This window comes from Venturia canescens, chromosome 6 (genome assembly GCF_019457755.1).
Source record: "Venturia canescens isolate UGA chromosome 6, ASM1945775v1, whole genome shotgun sequence".
In the NCBI taxonomy this organism is placed as follows: Eukaryota; Metazoa; Arthropoda; class Insecta; order Hymenoptera; family Ichneumonidae; genus Venturia; species Venturia canescens.
This window is the reverse complement of record NC_057426.1, coordinates 4,637,057-4,658,139: the sequence shown is the minus strand read 5'-3', so window position 1 is coordinate 4,658,139 and position 21,083 is coordinate 4,637,057. Positions and strand designations below refer to the sequence as shown.

Below are 21,083 nucleotides of genomic sequence, written 5' to 3'. Positions count from 1 at the left end.
CACGGAATCGAGAAATCTCTGGACTAATTCCCAACAAGAAAATCCATCGCCGGTTACGTGATGAAGCAATCGTGACGGTAACTCGAATATTGAGAGTATAACAAAAGCGAAAAGAAGGAAAAAGAAAATGGAAATTAGTAGCCGAGCAGGAAATCAGGAATATGAAAGTTACAATGTAAGAGGAAGGGTGTCCGGAAATTGGGAGCATGCGTCAAGCAGTAGAGCAAGAGACTCCATTGAATGGTCCAAAACCTCGCGAGCAATCTCCGTCCGTAGTCTTCGAAATCGAAGAGATGTGAAAATCGTGGGGCTCTGAATGGAATTACAGAGGCAAAGATTCCTTGATGCTTCGAGAACACCCGCGAGTGTGAAAAATACATCGAAACTGGAGAAAGTGAGCTTTGATGGGTGGCTATTCCCTGAAGCTGGACTGGAAGAGTCTCAGGAATGGACTGGAGTGAATAACTTTCATTGAAAGTGGAGAGTGAGAAAAGTACTGGTAGATACTACCGTACATTACACTAACAGTTTTTCAATAGACCGATTCCTAAAGGATGACGTCTCTTCGATCAACTGGCTGACAAGCGTGAAGATAAAAAGAAAGAGCGAGAACGTGATCGTGATTGATTTACTACATTCTGGAGACCGAGCAAGCAACATTCGAATGATGCAAAATACAGTTTTTCTTGTAACTGCTTCGTATACAGAGAGTTCTCGCAAGAGTTAGGAACCTCGTGATGATATGATCCCAGGACATGAGAGTGATCGAAAAAAAAAACAAATGTACAAATGTACATTCAACTCAAGCATCGAATCGGGTTCACTGAGAACCGTAAAATCTTAAGGCCTGATTTTCGGTGCTTCGTGTCACGGGTCGGACATTCAGGGGTGAATAAATCTGGATAAATGTTGATGCGAAATAATAATTGACAATTTGATATCATTCCATTGGGTTTTTCCTTCAAGATTTAAGCTGATAAATACCATGAAAAGTGTGCCATTGTGTGTTGTCTCAGTCGCCTAATCCCTGCGCTGACGTAACGCTCACCAGTCGACATTCAGCAAGTAGTTGTTTCTGGCAGGTTTCCCGAATCGTGGGTGATTGTCGCGGGTCATTTTCACTGGCAATCTGTAAGGCAAACACGATACGATATGCATTAAGCCAGTTACATCACGGAGTGCGATATCCAACCGGGATCTGTGGCTGCTCCAAGCAGAATTATCCACTCACACCGGGTCCGCCGAGACGCTGGTCTCCACTACTTAGACCGAAAACGTGATCGTCTTGGCTTCTAGATAGTTACAAGAAGAAGGAAAAAGAAGAGGCTTTCGAGCCCCCACGTATTTGCACAATTCCTGCATAAGCTTCCACCACCTCCATGAAGCAGTTGGTAGCATCATTCCCAACGATCCAGAAGGTATTTGTGTTTCATGAGGCTTAGCTTGTGGGCGCTAAGCCGCCGACGACCCACATACTATCCGAGCCAGAACCACCATCAACTACGCTAAATAACTTCTCTTCTCAACACACAGTTAGAACACACACACACATGCAAATTAATAGCTGTCACACAGAAAGGAGACAAGTTAGCTCAGTAGATAAGGCTTGCACGATGCAGTTCCCGGCTCCAAATCCCCCTCGAACGCTAATAAAAATTTCAATTTTTTTCCATTCTGTCTACTCTAATCCCCGATGGTTCGGACTTTGCCTTTCTGGATTCTCGTTCGAAACACCTCTCAGTGATGACCGTACGCTACCATCGGTTTGCCTACCGTCCGGTGGCCGCCCAGTGCTCTATCCAATTAGAAGAAAATTCATGGAACAAATAGACAATCAAAGTTTGTATCGACGCCTGGTGAAAGATCCGTTCTGTCCGTTTATTGGGAGTAAAATTATTTTTTTTTCTCAGTATTCCATCAAGAATCGTTTTGTTCTCAAAAAACAATGACCGACACTCGGCAAATTTTTTGCTAAAAGTATTGGAAAAGTTGTGACATCAACCAACGAAAGATGCAATTTACTCCTAAGATTCCAGGGTTCAAAGGTACTCAAGATCCCTCACTTTGTGCATTTACATTTTAATGAACGCAAGAATACGAAGAAAATCGTTTTTTACGCAGATTAGAACTGAATGTGGAGGATTGTTAAGCAGGCAACAGAATTTCTTGCTCTAAAAGTATATTTTATCAGGCATTTTCCAGCTCGCTTTTTCTGCACATCACTCGTCTTGTATACGTTTTTTTCCCCTCTTCTATATCCTTCCCTCGCTAGATCTCGGCCTCATTTCTCCTCAAGTGTGCCACTCTATTGTATACAAGAAACCGTCAGATTATGCCTTCTCCGCTTCTTTTTCCCCGTACATAGGAGCGAGTCAAAGAGTCATAGAGCGCGATATGCGCTCTATCACAGTGGCCGTGGCGTCGAGCATAGTCGCAGGGAAGTTGAATGAAAATTATACAAGAATACGTTGCTGCAGAATTTAAGCGCTCGTTAACGGCTCAGCAGACACGTTGGCGACTCACCATCTTGGCTAAGTAAGCCCCAACCGAATCTACTTTCGTCTGACTTACTCATAAATCTACTTGCCGGGAGAGTATAGCCGAGGGAGAGAGAGAGAGAGAGGGAGAAGGAAGCAAGTACGTCGCGGCTTTTAACGGGTGATCGCTCCAGGAGCTTTGTCGTGTTGGCAACCTTCCTGTTTCACTCGAGTGCACGTCTCCGCGTATCCCTTTTATGATTATTGTTTTTTTCCCACTTAATGGTACATCTATTACGAGAAAACTTATGCCTGTCACTAGACTCGATTTATTTCCGAAGAATTTACTACGATCGAGATTATTAAATTTTTTATGCCAACGGAATACAATTCGATTTGGCGTGAAATTTTTTATACCGGATTTCATATCGAATGCTTGACTCGGCCTCTCATTTCCATCTTTACAAACTTTAATAAAGTTTCGTTCTTATTAAAGAATGAAATTCCAGACAACGTTGAGCAAAACTTACGAGGTGAACAGTCTCTTCTGAAGGTAAATTAATTCAATTATTGTGCAGTGCAACATTTAGTTTTTCCAAAACACGACAAATGTTGATAGAAAAATAGACGAGGACGAAATAAACTATGGGGTGGGGTCGGTTTCCTGGATTGCTTCTGACACGTGTTCGAAAGATTCGTGAAAGCAAGTGGAACGTAAATCAAAATTTTATTATTACTTTTTCATTTCAAACAAATTCAATCGAGAATATGAAGAAGAAATCAAAGTTCGATGGAATTTTTTTATCCTCTGAGAAGGCAATGTGCGCGAGCTCTAACGTGGCTCTTCCGAGCAGGATGCAGGGACGAGATAACTGCAGAATAGACGCCACGTGGGGAAAGGGAACCGAAGAAACTGAAGTTGTGGTGCCAGCCGAGTAGGGAGAAGCGAAATCCGAATTGCAAAGCTGCATGGAGGGGAAAAGAAATCAGGGCAAAGGGTGTTTAGGAAGGACGGAAAAGGTATTCAGGAATTCATAAGTTGGAGAGGATGGAACGGGGAGGCTAATGAGTAGGAAAAAATACGTGAGACGTTAAACGTGGTAAGTACCAGGGAACGAGATATTTAGACGTCAATCAAGGTCACTGAGCATGGCCAGGAAAGGTAGGAACAGGAGGAAAGCAAAATTCAACTGAGACGGTCGTAAGGGCGATGGAGGAAAGAAGGGAAGGTTCCCATCCATTTGCACACTTCAATTTTATCATAATTATTCGTAATCTCTGCATTCATGACCAGTTGGAATCGATCACTTGATATTATCGTGATTATAACGATTTTTCTCAGTTTTCTTAATCAGCTGAATTTCATTTAGAATAAACGTCATAACGTTCCCAAAAACTCGATGTTTCGGATAAATTCGCGTCAGTAAATCAAATAATAACAGAAATTGTGAGAGACCCTTGTCAAAAGCAGAATCATACGGAGTCACTTCGCACGCTATTTGTCACAGAGATTCTGGGCAGAAACAGTGGCGGCTGTAAGCTACAGAAACCGATGTCCGTTGGGATGACAGGCCAGGATATCGTTGCATGGTTCATGCCTTCAAAAATAACTCAAGAAAACCACGGGTTCGACGACTTCGGCCGTCGATCCTTATTGAGTCGTGACTACTGATTGACATTTAGTGTCATACGACTCTGCTTTAGACACAACATTTGGATTTCTATCCGAGCACAAACAGTTCAAATTCCTGTAACTTTGTAAGCAACTTTTGTTTGCTATTTTTTGGCATTCATTCAGATTCTATTGTATTTACCAAACATTGAAAAACTTCACAGCTACTGTTCGTCTTTCGACAACATTTCCTCGCGTCTATCAGTCCGAGTTGCTCTAAGATGCTTGCCCAGTAACGGCATCCTGCTTTTGAGGCAGTGCAGTTTTTCTTGTCGTGTTCCCCAGCGAATTTTCTGCACGTGATTTTCTTTTCAGGCTCTTTTGCTGAGTCGTGGAATCCCCAGTATTTGAGCCTTTGTGAGGCGAGAAAAATAGACTGAGAGAGAGAATTCTCCTTTCTCTGTCTCTTGTGTGACGCAGCGCCCAGAAAGCGTCCTGTAACAACGACGCGGATGTTCGGGCGAACATCTGAAAACTAGAAATGTATTTTCTCCCAACCAGAAGGGAAACTCCTCCCGACCAAGGGGCTTCGTACCACGCGTGTACGAAGGAAAGTACTTGACGCAAGTATCGATATGTGCAAACATGCCATGGCTTTCAAAAACTTGGTCTCTTGCCACTTTTGGTTCACCTCTGCCAATAGAATCCAAAAGATGCTGCTGTAATGGATGTCACTCGAGAGGTACAATAACTTTCCCCTCTTGTTCGATGTTCTCGAGTAACCAGCTTTGAAGTTGTTCGTATACGAAATAATATTGTCGACACTGTGCAATCTCTGTATCGTGAGAGAGTGCAGCAGCCTTAGCTCCTCGCCTATAACTATAGAACATCGCATAGAATATAGCACTTGGCTTTGGCCAGGTCCAACAAGCAGCCAAGTAGTAGAGAAACTTTTAAACCTCCGAACCCCCCCCCCCCCCCTCCTTCTCTCTCTCTCTGTCTCCCTCGTGCTTAGTCCGAGTTTCATGTCCAAGTTCGTATCATAACGTCACTGCGTTTACCGCCCCTACCACTAACACGCCCTGCCATTTTCGAGGAGGAAGTTTGCGGTACGAATCGTCGGGTAGAATCGAAAAAGAACACATCAGCCCAGATGTTTTGAGGAGTCGCAAGTAACTTGATGCATCGATTACTTTCAGTTTTTAAATCTTAGAAGCTTTCTATTGTTTGATGAATGTTTTGTTGAGACTGAAATTGTGAAAAGATGTACAAACATTTCTTGCACACCGTTCAAAAGTTATAATCTCTCCTTTTCACGGGGTTTTATCCATCGTGCACTAACGTTTGATCAACTAGAAGTGGAGAGAAAAAAATATCAATTTTTTTCAGACTACCTTAATGCACATTCGTGCACATGCACGTGTGTATGTCTATATTCTCAATATAAAACTGTATTTGATGGTAAAAGGAATGAACTGGAAGGAAAAACCTATGAGTGCAGCCATTATGGAAACAGCTTCGTGGTAATGGCCAGAATTTTCGAAAAGCTCCGCTCTCTACTCTTGTTTACGAAGTGATGCCTAGAATATGAAATTGACGTTAGCATGACATTACCAATGGAGGGTCATGTCAGCACGGCTCTCTCTCTTCTTTCCTCTTTTTCACCACCCTCCGTCCCTTTTCGCTCTTCCAACTGGTCTTGACATTTGCATGGCCGAAAATATCGTTAAAGTTTCCAACGTTGGACTTCAACAAAATTGAAAAAAAAAAAAAAAAAAAAATTCGATTCACCTCTTTTTTATTTCACGAATCACTTCGTGAGGTCAAAAAAGGAAGACATGCCAAGTTTGGTCGAAAAATTCGTTCCGGAACACCCCCATTTCGGAGGTTGAAATTTTCGAAAATTTCATATATAGTTTTTCCTATGAGCATTCACCTCTCACGATGGGTTCGAAACATGTTTCATGAGATTCTGAGTCGAATGAGACAAAGTTGTAATGACCGGAAAAAAAAAAATTTCGAAGGCAATAGACTATGAAAAAATTCGGAGGTTCAAAAATTTCGAAATTTTTCGAAAATCGCAAAAATCGAAAAAATAACCTCCCACGATGGGGTCGAAACGTGTTTCATGCGATTCTGAGTCGAATGAGACAAAAGTGTAATGACAAAAAAAAAAAATTTTCGAAGGCACTAGTCTATGAAAAAGTTCGGAGATTCAAAAATTGCGAAATTTTTCGAAAATCGAAAAAATGACTTTCTGCGATGGGTTCGAAACATGTTTCATGCGATTCTGAGTAGAATGAAACAAAGTTGTAATGACCGAAAAAAAAAAAAATTTTCGAAGGCAATAGACTATAAAAAAATTCGGAGGTTAAAAAATTTCGAGATTTTTCGAAAATCGCAAAAACCGAAAAAATGACTTCCCACAATGGGTTCGAAACATGTTTCATGCGATTCTGAATCGAATGAGACAAATGTGTAATGACCGAAAAAAAAAAAATTTCGAAGGCAGTAGTCTATGAAAAAGTTCGGAGATTCAAAAATTGCGAAATTTTTCTAAAATCGAAAAAATGACTTTCTCCAATGGGTTCGAAACATATTTCATCCGATTCTGAGTCGAATGAGACAAAGTTGTAATTACCGAAAAAAAAAAAATTTTTCGAAGGCAATAGACTATGAAAAAATTCGGAGGTTCAAAAATTTCGAAATTTTTCGAAAATCGCAAAAACCGAAAAAATGACTTCTCACAATGGGTTCGAAACATGTTTCATGCGATTCTGAGTCGAATGAGATAAATGTGTAATGACCACGTTTTCCATGTTTGAATCTTCAATATTTTTTTTTTCTTCATGTTTAATCGGAATTTTGAACTAATATTCTGTCGGAGCATAAAATTCTACGTCGATATACCTGAAAAGAAAATTTTTTCAACGGCTATAACACAAAAAATGATCGCGTTGAAAGTTTGGTAAAAAAACGGGACGCTCGGGTGTTAATGGGTTAAAAAACTCCCACGGAACACAATGTTCTGAAGCGAATTTTCCGATCAATCGTGGCAAGTCTTTGCCTCGAGAAGCAAATCGTGAATAAAAAAAAAAATAAGAATGATCATTTGTCTCAAAATTCGGCTTGGGCACGGCTTCGTCAACAATCGTACCCTTATGACGGGGATATTCCGGAACGATCATTTCGACCAAATTTGGCACGTCTTCTTTTTCTGACCTCACGCAGTGATTCATGATAGAAAAGAGATATGAATGCCGGTAGGAAAAATTATACAAAATTTTCGAAAATTTCAACCCTCGATATGGGGGTGTTCCGGAACGAATTGTTCGACCAAACTTGGCATGTCTTCCTCTTTTGACCTCACGAAGTGATTCGCGTAAAATAAAAAAGAGATGAATCAAACATTTTTTTTTTTTTTTTCAATTTCGTTAAAGTCCAACGTTGGGAACTTCAGCGACATGGCCGAAAAGCAACCCCACGAGTGAAAAAGCTTCATGGTCAGGGTCCTCAGTGACAGGAGTTTTTGACTGTGTTGAAAAAATATGCGAATTTGATTGTTAATTAATTTAATTCGACGTCGAAGTCATTTACGCTCATACTCAATGTTGATATTTCTAAAAGTACAATCTCTCTTAAACTACGGAACGAAATAAGGAAGAGTTTGAAGCGTAAAACGTTACACTAAATTATTGTGTATCTTCTAACAACTTCATATTGGCCCAACAGTCATTCCAAGGTTGACTAAGTTCTTCATCAAGCAGCAGCAGCGGTAGCACCAGTACAGAAGAGAATGAAGAGGGCGGGTTACAACGGCGCGCAACGAAGTGATGGCCGCGTTAAATCGGCCACGGAGCTACTCGTCGGGCTAATTAAGAGCATCGTAAAGACGGCAAGGATATATACTCTCGTTTCTGACGTGCGAGCCCAGAATGCCGGGCCACGCGGCTTTACGGCAGGCAATTCGTATTAATAAACGAACTTTCACAGCCCCTTATACCTGAACGTATTTTCCCCGAAGGCAACCAGCACCTCCAACCAACAGTCACCACCACCGAGATCGCTTCACGTGCGCGATTCTACGAGGTCGGTTGTGCGCGAAGTAAGACGCAGCGCATAAAAATAATAATTAAAATGCATGAGGTCATAGCTTCTTTAATCAACTTTCTGGCACCCCCGGACTGTAAGAAAATTAAAATTGTTTATGACTGATAATTAGTGCCGGTTGAGTAGCATAGAAAAAACAAAACAAAACAACAACCGCATCTAACTGAAAGAAACCTTTTTTCTTCCTATCGCTTGTTAAATCGCTCGTTACAACTGCAGCATCAAGAAAGAAAGGAAAATGACCCGTTCCATCGGTGAGATTCGTCGTCGCGTCTTATCACTTTCCTACCAAATCCACGAAGATGACAACGGCACACCTCCATTCAAGATCCAGGAAGTGTAAGAATAAGCTTAAGCGTCAAATCCCGAATTGATTGTCCCTCTCAAATATACATTTATATGCATACCCATAGAGCCATTCGTGTCAATCCAACCAGCCCTGAACTTCGACCATTTTCAATTTCATTGGAATCGACAAATTTTCAAGAACTTGCTGAAAAGAGTTTTTTGGAACTGTTATGACTACTCCTTAAATAATAATGAACGTTTTGAAATTTTCATCTTTCTTTTTAAGAACATAATCATCGAGATGAAATGTCGAGCGAATATCTTCTCTTTTTAAATTCATGGAAAAAAGTACAGAAAATAACGATAATTTATTGCATTTTTTCAGATGCAGATGCATTTTTCCTTAAACTTCGATCGTTTCATTTGTTTTCTCAATTCATCATTTGCTTAACACGTTTCTACCGAGATTTGGAATAAAAACATTCGAGGAAAAGAAAAATTTCGATAAAATCAGAAACTTCCAAAGTCCTGAACGCGTGAGATTGGCACGGAATGCCCCGTATATCACAGGATTGTGCGAGTTCGAACTTTAATTGAAAATGAGAGAGAAGAAAACCCTCTTTAGATTTTGGGTAGACAGAAAGTGACGAAATAGAGAATAGCGTCTTAAGGATCGCAAGTTTCAAATGACTTTCGGCCGGGCTTCCGCCGAATTATTTTTATCTATCACATTCAGCGGTTTCATCGACAATTGCCGAGGGAATAAAGGCTGGTGACAGCCACGCAGAAGATCAGTTGTGATAATTTCATATATACCAAATCCCCGCAGTCCCTGCAATGATAAAATTTACTGGGAAAACTTTGAAGAAGTTTAAATGATAGTACTTCATTCGTTAAAATGATGGTACTGAGGAAGGCCTTTTGAAATAATTCCTGATTGAATTAACAGAGAAATCGCTCATTAGTTATCAAAAGACGTTCCAACAGCTCTAGGCCCGACATAAAAAAAAACGCTGGTCCAAGGGTAGCTGCACTTTTATATACTCAAATATAAAATATTTTCGTTTTTTTTTTTCAATTCAAGTCCCTTGCATGAAGGTATCGGTGTAGCAGAAAACTTGATTATGGGGAACTGAATAAATGTTTTTTACTGATCAAAAATCAACTCCACGACTTCGATTTTTAGAACCAGACAAGCGTGAATTTCATCCACATATTTTAGACTCTTGTACAGGAGAAATTAGTGTTCAAATTGTTTTTATTGATCATCAAAATTTTTATGAACGAATTTTATTGATAGTCCAAATTTTGTCGTCAGCGCACTTGATTAACAATGACATGATGCGAAAAATACTTCATCGAATTCAAATAACTTGTCGAATCTCCAGTTGAGGTATTTTATCTTCGTAAAATTGATGGAGAGCGATACGTAATTTTTTTTCTTTTGAGTTATTGAAGAGTCCCTTTTTTGTCTTGGGTTTCGCACCGCTGTCGTGCGTCTGGCTGAACCCGGCCGGGATTTTGTACTTATACGGAGAAGGTAAAGACGCCAGGAGTCGCGCCGGTGATAAATTCTGCGATGAAATTATTGTATGATATTGAGCATTGGCGATCCAGAGACTCGAGGAGCGATCGACGAAGATCCCAGCGAGCAGCCAAGATTCCCCAAAAAAACTGTTGACTTTTTCCCAAACGTCGCGTTGGATTTGTTCATTAGGACAAACGTTTCGTGTCCTCAGTCACTTTTTTCTGATTCTTTATTTCTCATTCTGCAGATTTCTGACGTGTTAGAAATCTGCCAGAGGGCTACGATTATCGCAGTTTCGCATAAACGAAGCGCTTGCTTCGCGACTGCAAGAGCATCACACTCGCTCGGTCGGATCGTCCCTCCTCTCGGTCCGTACCGAAAATAAGCAGTCCTCCGAAATTTGTAGCACCTCTGACTTACGGTAGTTGGGAAAAGCCAAATCCCTGGTTTGCAGAGTGCACCACCATTCGTACAATAACAGTAATGCGACTCACTTAATTGTGCCACGGTTAGTGTTCTTGAGCACAGCAGTCGGCCATGCTTCCGTAATCCTGCAATCATGAACCGGCACATTAATCCTCATTCGAGGGAGAGAGAGAAGAGGATCTCGAAATTCTCGAGTATACGAGGGTCGAGTGTCGGGCAAAAAGCAGAAAATCGTATCAATGGAGCTATCGCACCGAGTCGGTGGATTTCATGAGAAATCAGAGGCAATGTTCGCTCGTCACAAAACCCTTCCTCGTCCTTCGGCACCCCATCATTTTCATACAAAATAGCTAAACCCCGTAGCAAAATTTCGCCCAGGCCTTAATTCTACAACTCGAAACAACAAATCTTATTAACCATAAAACTGCGCGATGCAAATAGAGTGTGAAAGCTCAACTATAGGAGAAATCAGGTCTCGAACAAGAGCGAACTTGGCCCTTTTGAAGCACGCTCTCCGGAGACCCGAGTCCTCGCAGAACAGACGTGCTACTCTGATACAACGGAATTTGCCGGAGAGACCACCTCAGGAAAGATTAACGTAGCTTGTCGAGAAAATTCTCGAAGGACGAGCTCGTACTTTCACCCTCGTCACAAAGCAACCGCGAGAATTAGCCAACCGGTTGGTGTGTGCAAGAGGAGAGGTGAAAGATAGGCGACGTCTTGCCTCGTATAGATCTGACGCCATTGTTAGTTGCTGCGAGCAACAGGGGATTATGTTCTGCTACTCCTGCTCTCGCTGCTTGCTCGTTCCCTTTTGGGCAGCCTCCAAGGCCAATTTGCCAATTAAACTATCCGCGAAGGAGCAGCGAAACTAACCGGACAAACCATCCGAGCGCGAGCGAATAGGCTTGCTCACGAGTTTTAGCAACTATACGGTGAAATACGTGTACCCATTAGAGCAAGTGGTGGGAGCAAGTTGTGGCCTCGTCCGTGCTTCTTAGTCGCCTTTCCGGGAGAGTTCCACCTGCCTCCAGTTTCGGGCTAGGTCCTTCAGGCCCCCATCCTCCTTCGGGAGGGGGGCGAATGGATCTTGAAGGTAGAAACAAACCAGTGGATGCTCGTGATCGTTAAGAAAGCTAGACTGCGGCGCATTCGAGCTTCACGGGCCATAGACCCTTCGGTCGCACGGCACTTACTCAAAGCCAGCCACTAGTAACGGCTTTTGTACGCATAGCTTATTTCCGCTCTCTTATTCTCTTCTTCCTCGCCAGGTTTTTCTCTGTCAAATAAAAGAACCCTTTCTACTTTCGGTGGTCGCGATCGCTCCGGTACAAGAGGAAAAGTTCGAGCCCGTGCTTGTCTTCTATCTTCTGCGGGCAGCCACATAATATAACTCTGCCCTGTCAAACTGTCTCTTCCTCATTCTCTCCAAATCCCATTCTCATTCCTTCTTCCTCCATTTTATCAGCCCCTCTTTGTAACACTCTGCACACCTTGCTCCTTGTATTCTACTTTTATTGGCGCATTATCCACCAGGTGATATAACGTGCTGTACCAAATGGAACCCCGTACTTGAGTTTCCGCTTCCGTGACTCCAACCACTTCTCTTTATGACGCCACCACCTTTCACTCCTCCTCGGTAACTTTTATTTCACTCTCTTTTCAGTCGTCGATTATCATTTTTTTTGCTCTCAATTAATGCTTCAATGTGGTCCCTCAGACACCACTCTGTGATCAATAACGAAAAATTTTTCATCACCGAAAATGGAGCTGATAAGCCATTTTATTCTTAGCACAGAGCCAGTAGATGAAATATTTTTAGGAGTCAAACTCATGAAATGTGTTATCGTCATCTTTTCGGGTAGCTTCTTGACCCACCACCTACTGATCATATTTTTACACGTTCCACCGACAGATTACATTAATGAAGAATGCAAACTGTCTGCAATCGAGGCATCCTGTATTCTGTTGACGTCTGTGCAGTAAAAATAACACAAAATATTAGTTCGTGGCTACGGTCGATGAGTATGAATAAAGCAGATAAAACTGTCGAAGTATTGCGACCCAATTTTTTCCTATTCTCAGCTTAATTTACTTCGTTTTTCCAATTTAACGTTTAATTAATTGCGCGGATCCTTCTAATTGTCAAGAGTGATATCAGTGCATCCCGTGCATGGTGTTTCGACAGTTAGGCAAGGAGAATTTTTTCGACCCTGCATTTGCAGGAAATTCGCACGTGCACACTTTGAGGCAAATTATCGAACAATGATGTAAATTTAAAGCGCTTGGACGAATGTTCGCGAATTTTTAGTGGTCGGATTTTCTGGAAGTTTTCTGAAAATCCTGCGAGTCCAAAGGTACCACTTTTTCACAAAGTTCTCTCTAGATTCAGGCTGCTCTGCTCTCCGCGTGACGTTGATCCCGTTTCCTGATATTTTCGGAGTGCTTCTTCAACTCTGGCAATTTGCAGCTTACAAAATATCCCTCCAACCACAAGAACGAGGCCCAGAGTCAATCTCGAATACGCAGTTTCTTACAATACATGTCAAAGATGTGAAAGTGATTGTGTGGAAAGAAGAGAAGAAGCAGAGTCCGAAGAGAGATAAGATAGTTGGAATATATAGCTCTGTCGCGACAAGAATTCACCAGAAACTTCACGGGACAGAAACCCGAGAGTTTCCGACGAGGTGCTAAGCGATTCTGAAGTATGACTAATGCGGAGCTTCTCTCTCTCTCTCTCTCTTCACTGAGAATGTGGAAGGACGAAAAACATAATGCGGTTACGGATTTACCAGCGACGGCGTATGCGCTAGTAAGAGAGAAGCTCTCTGATGCTGAAGTACTTTAGAATTCAACATAATTTCCTTCTGGCCATATAGTACAAATATGTTTGAGTATTAAAATGGATTATACTGTCATGGAAAATATCTAATGAGGCGGACTTATAGGAGCCTGAACATACGCTATAATCAGCTTTATTTTAATTCTGAGAAAAAAATGTCATTTTGCAGAGTGCTCTTGTCTTTGGATCCTTTTCGAAAAGCTTCAAAGAAAATGTTATGCCTGCGGGAAATATTGCTCGGGAACAAATCATCGTAGTGCGAAGAATTGAGGATTCTTCGACGTAGAACGAACCTTCGAAATTGAAAAGTTTCTAAAATTCAACAACTCTTTTATTGAAAATGAAGATAATGACGAAGTTTGGAAGTGAAATATCTTAAAACCGATCTCTTTGATTTATTATTCGAGACTACGAGAGTTGGGCATTACTCGTGACTGTTAATGGAGTGCGATTTTTCTTCAGCTATAGCCAACCTACTTAAGGGTCTGCTTTTATCAAGGACCTGGCAGATCCGTCCGATCGAGCTTCTAATCAAATAATGGACGCTTCCACTTATCGTCGTTTCAACAATCGATATTGAAAAAAAAAAAAAAACATTTCAATTCATAATTTTTCAATATGGGAACTTCAAAAAAGTCAAATGACTGCTTTACTCGTACTTGAAAGAGAAAAAAGGATTCAGTGAAAATCTACGAAGTTTAGAAACGGACCGGTCGTTCGTAGAATGTCCCATGCAAACCCTGCAACATTGACGTCACAATCCAGGCTTGCAAATGTTTTTCAAGGGTATAATATATGTTGAGCGTTACTCCATATCCTTGCAAAATACTCTCAACGAATTATGAAGCATGCATGAAGATACATAATTAATTATACTAATAACTCGATTCGCAGAGCAAATATCCGCTCTGCCAAGAATTTCTAATGCGCAATACCTCCACGTACACAAAGTTGACTCGGTTTGAGTTTGCAATATGCAGTGCCTAAATGAACATTCATATTATACTTCGCTTAATCCGTAAAATATTTTAATAGAAAAGTGTGTCACTGCGTGTGCACAAAGCGACTGGTGCACGAAAACATTTCAATTTCATTCTTGCACATTCGCGGGCCGTTGTTGAACATCAATGTGATTAAATTTTCAAACCTAAAAGTTTTCGTTAGCTGCCAATTTTTCTTCTCACAGAAATCAAATTCTCTTTGTGAGATAAAAGCAGCGATGAGCCCTGTGGAGAACAAAATTGACGCCTGGGCCTTCTCTTGCGAGATTTCACACGAAAAAAAACTCACGAAAGAAAATCTTTTTAAAAAAACAGAAAGAAAAATGTTCCCGGCAGGAAAAATGCCACGAAAAAAGGTCGCAGAACTTTTTTGGATTCTCGTCCAGAAATTTTTGTCCATTATGACGAATTTGTAAATGCACGTAACAAAATATAGTGGATGGTTGAAGCAAATGGGATGCAATTGAAGTACTTATACGCTCGTAGAACAAAAAATATCGATTGTGCAACGAGCTAGCATTGTTCATGTAGGTAAACCGGAAAAAAATCGCAATTAATACATTCGAGTTTGACCACAAAATACGCGTATACAGTGGCACATATTTCAACGTCGCGTACCACACGAAACACGAGGGTATTACAAATCTGGAGATATAACAGAAATGGACCATTTTCAAGCTCCCTTCGTCTCTCTCCCTGCCTCTCTCTTTTGCTCGGTGATGTATCGTCGAAACTTTAGCAATTATACATGGGCGAGCAACGGGAACGATAGTTACGCAAATGCGAGAGTTTCGTTGGAGTGACAAGGATGGCTCGCGCTGGACGTCAAAGATAATTTTTATTCCATCCGTGCGTTGCATGACTCGTCGTTGTCCATGATAACGTCACCGAAGATACAAATAACATATGGCGAGTTATAATTCATTTGTACTCTGCTTGTAATCCGTGTGCGTCAAATTGCCTCAAATGTCACTAGGAGTAGGCGAAAAAACACATTCGAACTTCGAATTTTTCGACTCATTCAAAATAGGCCTCGAACAGAATTCATTTCGACATTGTACTTTTCTCGGGATGCAGGCTAACAAAAACTGCAGTTGCCTGCGCACCCAGTGAGCGTTCGACCAATTGAGCTGTGTCAGTTTTTTTTTTCATTTTTCCCCCTTCAGCCATTTGGAAAAAATACTTAGTACCTGAATGTTTCCCCGTGAAATAACCGAGTCATTCGACGAATGACTAAACCCCTGCGATATCGTATTGAGGCACGCACAAAATTGAGCCTGACACACCCCATGCAGAATGACACGCGAGAAACAATCCTCGTTTGTTCGTCTTGCGGTGGTAGGCACCTTTGACCCCTCAGATAAGGGAAAGATCTAGGTTCAGAAATAGAGGCTGATGGATGGTCCCTCGTTCGTGATATTCCTGCATTGCCAGCGTATATTTCCTCAGCATTGATTTACTTATAAGTGTACACAGACCCTAATAAGCTTATTGTTGAAGCGACATTATTAAATTGAGAATATTGGGTCTCTCATGCTGCTCCGATCTTCAGTTCTTTGTAACAAATCGAATACCTTAAAACTCACGTTTTCCCAAGCAAAACTGATGAAAAAGTTTGGTCGAAACGCTTTGTGAAACTCGCTTCAATCACGTCCCTAAAGAATTTTTATTTTTTTATCATCAATAACGTTGGATCGAAATTCCCGGTGGTTAGTCTGGCAGCTTCGGTGGAGCCAGAAACGTTCGATTCGCGCATGATATTGTGGCGAGCCAACTTATTGGTTTCCAGCACGATAAAAAGTCCTCGATCGTAGAATCGAGAATAACGACGTCCTGGAGCTCGTGTATTCCGGTGTGATTATACAAATACAGAGTCACAACATCGCGAAGAACGTGAGACCTTGGAAATCTACTTACCCGAAGCCGGAGCATTGATACTTGGGGTTTTCGTCACTCGCTCTCAACCGTTAGAGAACTCTCGCAATAAGAACAGTGTAGGAAAAATGGAAGAGAACGCGAGTGAGCCCATCAGTAATACTTTCTCCGAAGGATGTATATAAGATCCCAGGACGTTTCAGAAGCTGTGCCCCCGCGAAGGGAAACAGAGAGAGAAAGCGAAAGGGAGAAACAGCAGAGAGAGACAAAATGCACGGAAGCGAGCAGACGCTCAGCTCCTCCGTTTTTATTCGGGACTAAGTGCACGCTAGGGCTAGGATTACCACGATAGAGCTTGTAATATAACCTCCTCTGCGACCGACCTCTTAAGGGGGTTCGTTGCCTGACTCCTTGGCTTTTGTTCCGTGTCCCAGCCCGTATACAGGGTGCCTATTTGTGACAGCGGTTTCAGCAGCTTCAAGTGTTCCCCTGAGTAGTAAATATTCCGAAAATTGAGAAGTAATCGTTCTGTGCTTTTAAAAGGGAAACTTAATTCGACTTGCCATATTTCTCTGGCAAGTCGAATCGTCGCAGGGAAAGCACAGAATCTTTATTGATCGTTGCAGCTTATAGTTTTACCTCGCACGAACAATTTTTGGATTAAAAGTCGATGTCCCCGACACAGTTTGAACTTGAAGCACAATTTTCTTCACATGAGCGAGTGAAATGCTCATTTCTATCTCGTCTCTGTAGTGGATGTAGAAACTTGGAAAATATCTGTCAATTCGAGGGGCATCTCAGCATCCATGGACATCAATTGTCGAAGGAGATCGACGCCGCTCTCGTGAGTCTCTGAACTTCGAGACATTATCTATAGATGAGAGGAACGTTACGAAAAGAACCCTTACATTAATCCCACCACAGTACCGGGGTGCATAAAACATTCGTATCCAATTTCCCGGATGAGGGCTGACGCCCGATAGGAAATAGATTGCTCTATATCAGCGTTAGGGAATGCGAGTGAGGCAATGACACTGCGCGCAAGAGGAGAAAGTCCCTTTTATATTTATATATGTATACTTGTACACCGGATCGAGGAGAGCGAAAGAAGAGGCAAAAAATGTGGACGAAACCGCGTAATAGTAAAAAGCCACGATGCGCGCGCGGGTCAAAGGGAGGATTTTGCGGCGCTGCGAGTTTCGTTGCGTTGCGAAATCCCTCTGCATTTAACTATCCCCCTCAATCACCGCTGTGCAACCCCAGACTTTGCAAGATTTTCAATTCAGCTTTAATACCTCTGCCTTTTTTGTCAAGCCAAACGTTCTACTATTTCGTTTGACGAACGAGAACTTTCTCGTTTTTTTCCCTCGGTATTAACCCGCTGCCTCTATATCTCCCAATCGCTTTTTTCCCTTCTCTCTTTATCTCTTCTCTCAACGTGCGAAAGAAGAGCTCAGATTCAGTCGCATTGTCTCTCGTATCCTCGATATAGTCGCGATCGGACACACCCCCACAGAAATAGAGGGAGCGAGAGAGAGAAAATGAATACGTTTGAAGCAAAGAGAGATTAGCGGAGCTGCTCCCTGCAGGCAGGTAAAAAACATCGCTCCATATCGCCGGATTTCATTATCGATTTTGGATACTGTGATTTTATATTTCCCCTCATCGCTACTTCATTTTCGTTCTTCTCAATAAAATATACTTTTTATTCTTTTATTTCTATCTACGATCCTCGACTGCCACTGTGACCAGGGGGTCAAGCGTTCCATTTTGAAAATTTTATGCGGACCAGCTTTTCTCGAAGCGATGTTAAATCGCTCAAACAAATTGCAACGCATTTTTTTTCTTCCAATGTACAATATTTTGCACTGTCGATCAATTTGATTGTGCAAATAATTGAAGCATTTTTCGTAAACTGAACTGAACTGATAGTATGACGAGGGCAGTGCCACTAATATCACGTTGCCTTCTAATGAAGTCGGCGTTGGCATCGTTACGCTGTTTCCGCTTGCCCGCAACTCTGACAGATGCACGTGGATACACTTTTCATTAGCGATGCTCTCGTTGACATTCTTTATTCAAGCCACGTGCATATTTCATATGAACCATTTGGAAAATGACTGCGGTTTGTAATCATGCTGACGTCGTTCGAGGAAACCTGGAAATCTCTTCTGTATGAAAACTCATGAAACCTCGTGGAAAAACATTCAACGAAAGGCGCTAATTCCAGAACCGTCCTCGAGACTAAACATTAAAAATGCAGGAAACTGCTGCTGAAGCTCTCAAAATTTCATTTCAGTTATCGCAATCAACTCTCAATTATTCGTAGATCAATCTTTTCTAAGAAAGTTTAATTCGCGAAGCGAATGGTTTTTGTCTCTTTTTTATTCCACGCTTTCGATGCTTTTTTTCGTTCGATTCCGTTTTCTCTACTTTTTCCCACAATGCCATTTCGCAATCAGGCATTTTTTGTTCTCATTTTCACGATTTGAATTCCGATGTTATCGATATTAGATATTTGAGTTTCGCTTAACAAACGTTGGTATTTTGTTATCGAATTTGCATCAGTGATTGTCAGCAAACTGATGGGTGAAGCACCGAGTTATAGGTCGATGAAAAAATCGAGACGATCCTCGAAATCTGAATAATCTTGGAAAAGCTTTTATAGGATGGTCTCGTAGCCACAATTCAAATTGAATAACGGGGAATGACGTGACTTCTGGGGAGTATTGTCGTACCAATGTAACTCACGGTGTCTCGATGTGCATGCCGTTTTCTATCGAGCCTTTTACGAGATATGTAGGGGTTCGAAAGCGGATGGCAACATCAATATTGTATCCTTTCCTGCTCGTGCATCTCCTCCTCAAGACCCTTCCATATGTCACACTTCTCACCCGGGAAAAACGTCGATCAAAAATCAATTTTAAGGTGGCCGGAGAACTTTTTGGCTTACTCTATTCCCACTTTACTGAATTTCGTCTTCAGACGGCGGATAGTTTCATTTTATAAATCTACGTATGCCTGCATGAAAATTTATCTCTGCGACTGGTCTGTAGCTCGAATTCTGTGTCAAAGGAACGTTCGTTACTATGGAAGTTTGGAAATCACATTTGATATTGTCGAGAAATTCGAATGAACCACTCACCAAAAAATGTCCGGTCTCACCAAGGGACGGTGAGCTCGCATGACTGTTGCTCGCTTAACGAAAACTTATTGAACGTTGAATTTCGTGATAGAAACTACCATGAAAAGGGGCTCGGAGGATCATCATAAAAATTCCATATTTTTAAGACAGAGAGCAAAGTGAGCTTTCAATGCGATGGAATAATAAGATTAACTTCTTCGAACCCGGAATCTCGACAATTACAGTATTTCGATGTACTCACTATATAGTCCTAGTATGAGCGTATGCAGGAGGAAGCTGAAATTGTACTACTTGCGACGTGAGCTTCGAAAGGAAAAGGAAAGTTACCGCTGAAAGTTTGAGAGTGTTGCGATCCACGCCTACGATGGCTTCGCTTTTTCCCTCTCTCTTTCTTCAAGCCCTTAATGTTCCTCGCTCTCCATAGCAGCAAGCAATATCTGGCGGGAATTAGTTATCGTCCAGGTTTGTAGGGTTAAAGGGGTTGCCAGACAACTGGTTAAAGGGATTATCCCTGCTTACGTTGCTCTCAGGCTGCCTAATGCTTTGCGCACATTATTAAATCATTCACAAAGGCGCGGTGATCGCGGCAACGATGTCCGCGTTCTTTCTCTTTCTCACCAGCTCCAACATATTCCTCCTCCTTCTTCCCTCTCTTTCCTCCAATCTCATTTTCTCTCGGGATTCCAGGGCTCCGAGCTGCCTGGCTCCTTCTGTCGTCACCTTCGAGTCCCTACGGTATTTTCCAACGATGAAAAAATTTTAGCCAATTCAATGAGAGCTTTTGGGAACGTACGAAGGGTTGTGACTCATTTTATTTGCCTGCGGATCATCCAATTCGGATGTCCATTGACAAATTTGCACCGCCGCACAGCAACAGAATCGCGTAATCGGCTGCAGATATGGAACGAAACTGAATCGCCCCTGGCCAATCGATAATTCGCCGTAAACATGCTGCACAATGATTCGAAGTTTGAAAATAACTCCAAAAATGTTGGAACCGTCGATGTGCGATCGTCTTTCGCTGGAAAAAGCCGAAGAATTTCCGGAGTGAAGAACGTAACAAAATAAAAGCTGGTCCACCACCTGCTCATTTCACACAGATAATACAAATGCTTGAGGAAACCACGGGAAATAGCAAATGAGCAGCAAAGAACAAGAAGTCCCTGTAAAAACGTATCCCGGACGCGTTCTGTTTAGTCGTCGTCCAGAACGAGTAAAATGTTTTTATGTACAAGGCATTCCATGCCATATCAAGCGACTGTCTTGAGCTTTTCTCACTTTTTGTATAAAATAGTATTCCGAAGGTGAAACGCTCACAGGAATTTCCAGATTTTCGTCTGACGGTTTTTGGAAGATACAAAGTTAGAAAATAAATTGCAAATTTTCCCTCAAGCTCATTGGCACAGCGACGAATGTCGATATTTCAAAATTACTGTGGTTCGTACTTCCATGAGAAAAAAAAAATTCATCGAGCTTAAAATTTGTTCAAAGACGATAAAAAATTTCTTTTATTTTCAAAAATGCCCCAGAATATTAAGATCATTGATGCGATTTTCAACGACCGTCCGATCGTGGCCTCCTTCCCCAATTTTTTCGTTCCATAAATTCATTTTTGTTAACAAAAGTTTGATGTTTTTTTTACATCCTTGAAAATCGTAAAATGAAAATCTAGAACTCCGCGTCGATATTTCTTGCGTGGGGCTCAATAGTTGAAAAAAATGCCAAGAAAATTAAAAGGGGTCGGGCCACGGCTCCTCGAAACGGCGTGGAATGCCTCAT

General features: G+C 41.7%; 1 long non-coding RNA gene across 1 annotated transcript in view; it reads right to left on the bottom strand.

The window, feature by feature from the left end:
• Positions 1 to 1,012: 1,012 nt before the first annotated feature.
• Positions 1,013 to 21,083, bottom strand: part of LOC122412609 (uncharacterized) — a 56,137-nt gene continuing 36,066 nt past the window's right edge. Inside the window, exon 3 of the long non-coding RNA XR_006261397.1 lies at positions 1,013 to 1,129. This is a non-coding gene — a long non-coding RNA (uncharacterized lncRNA). The remainder of the gene's footprint in view (positions 1,130 to 21,083) is intronic.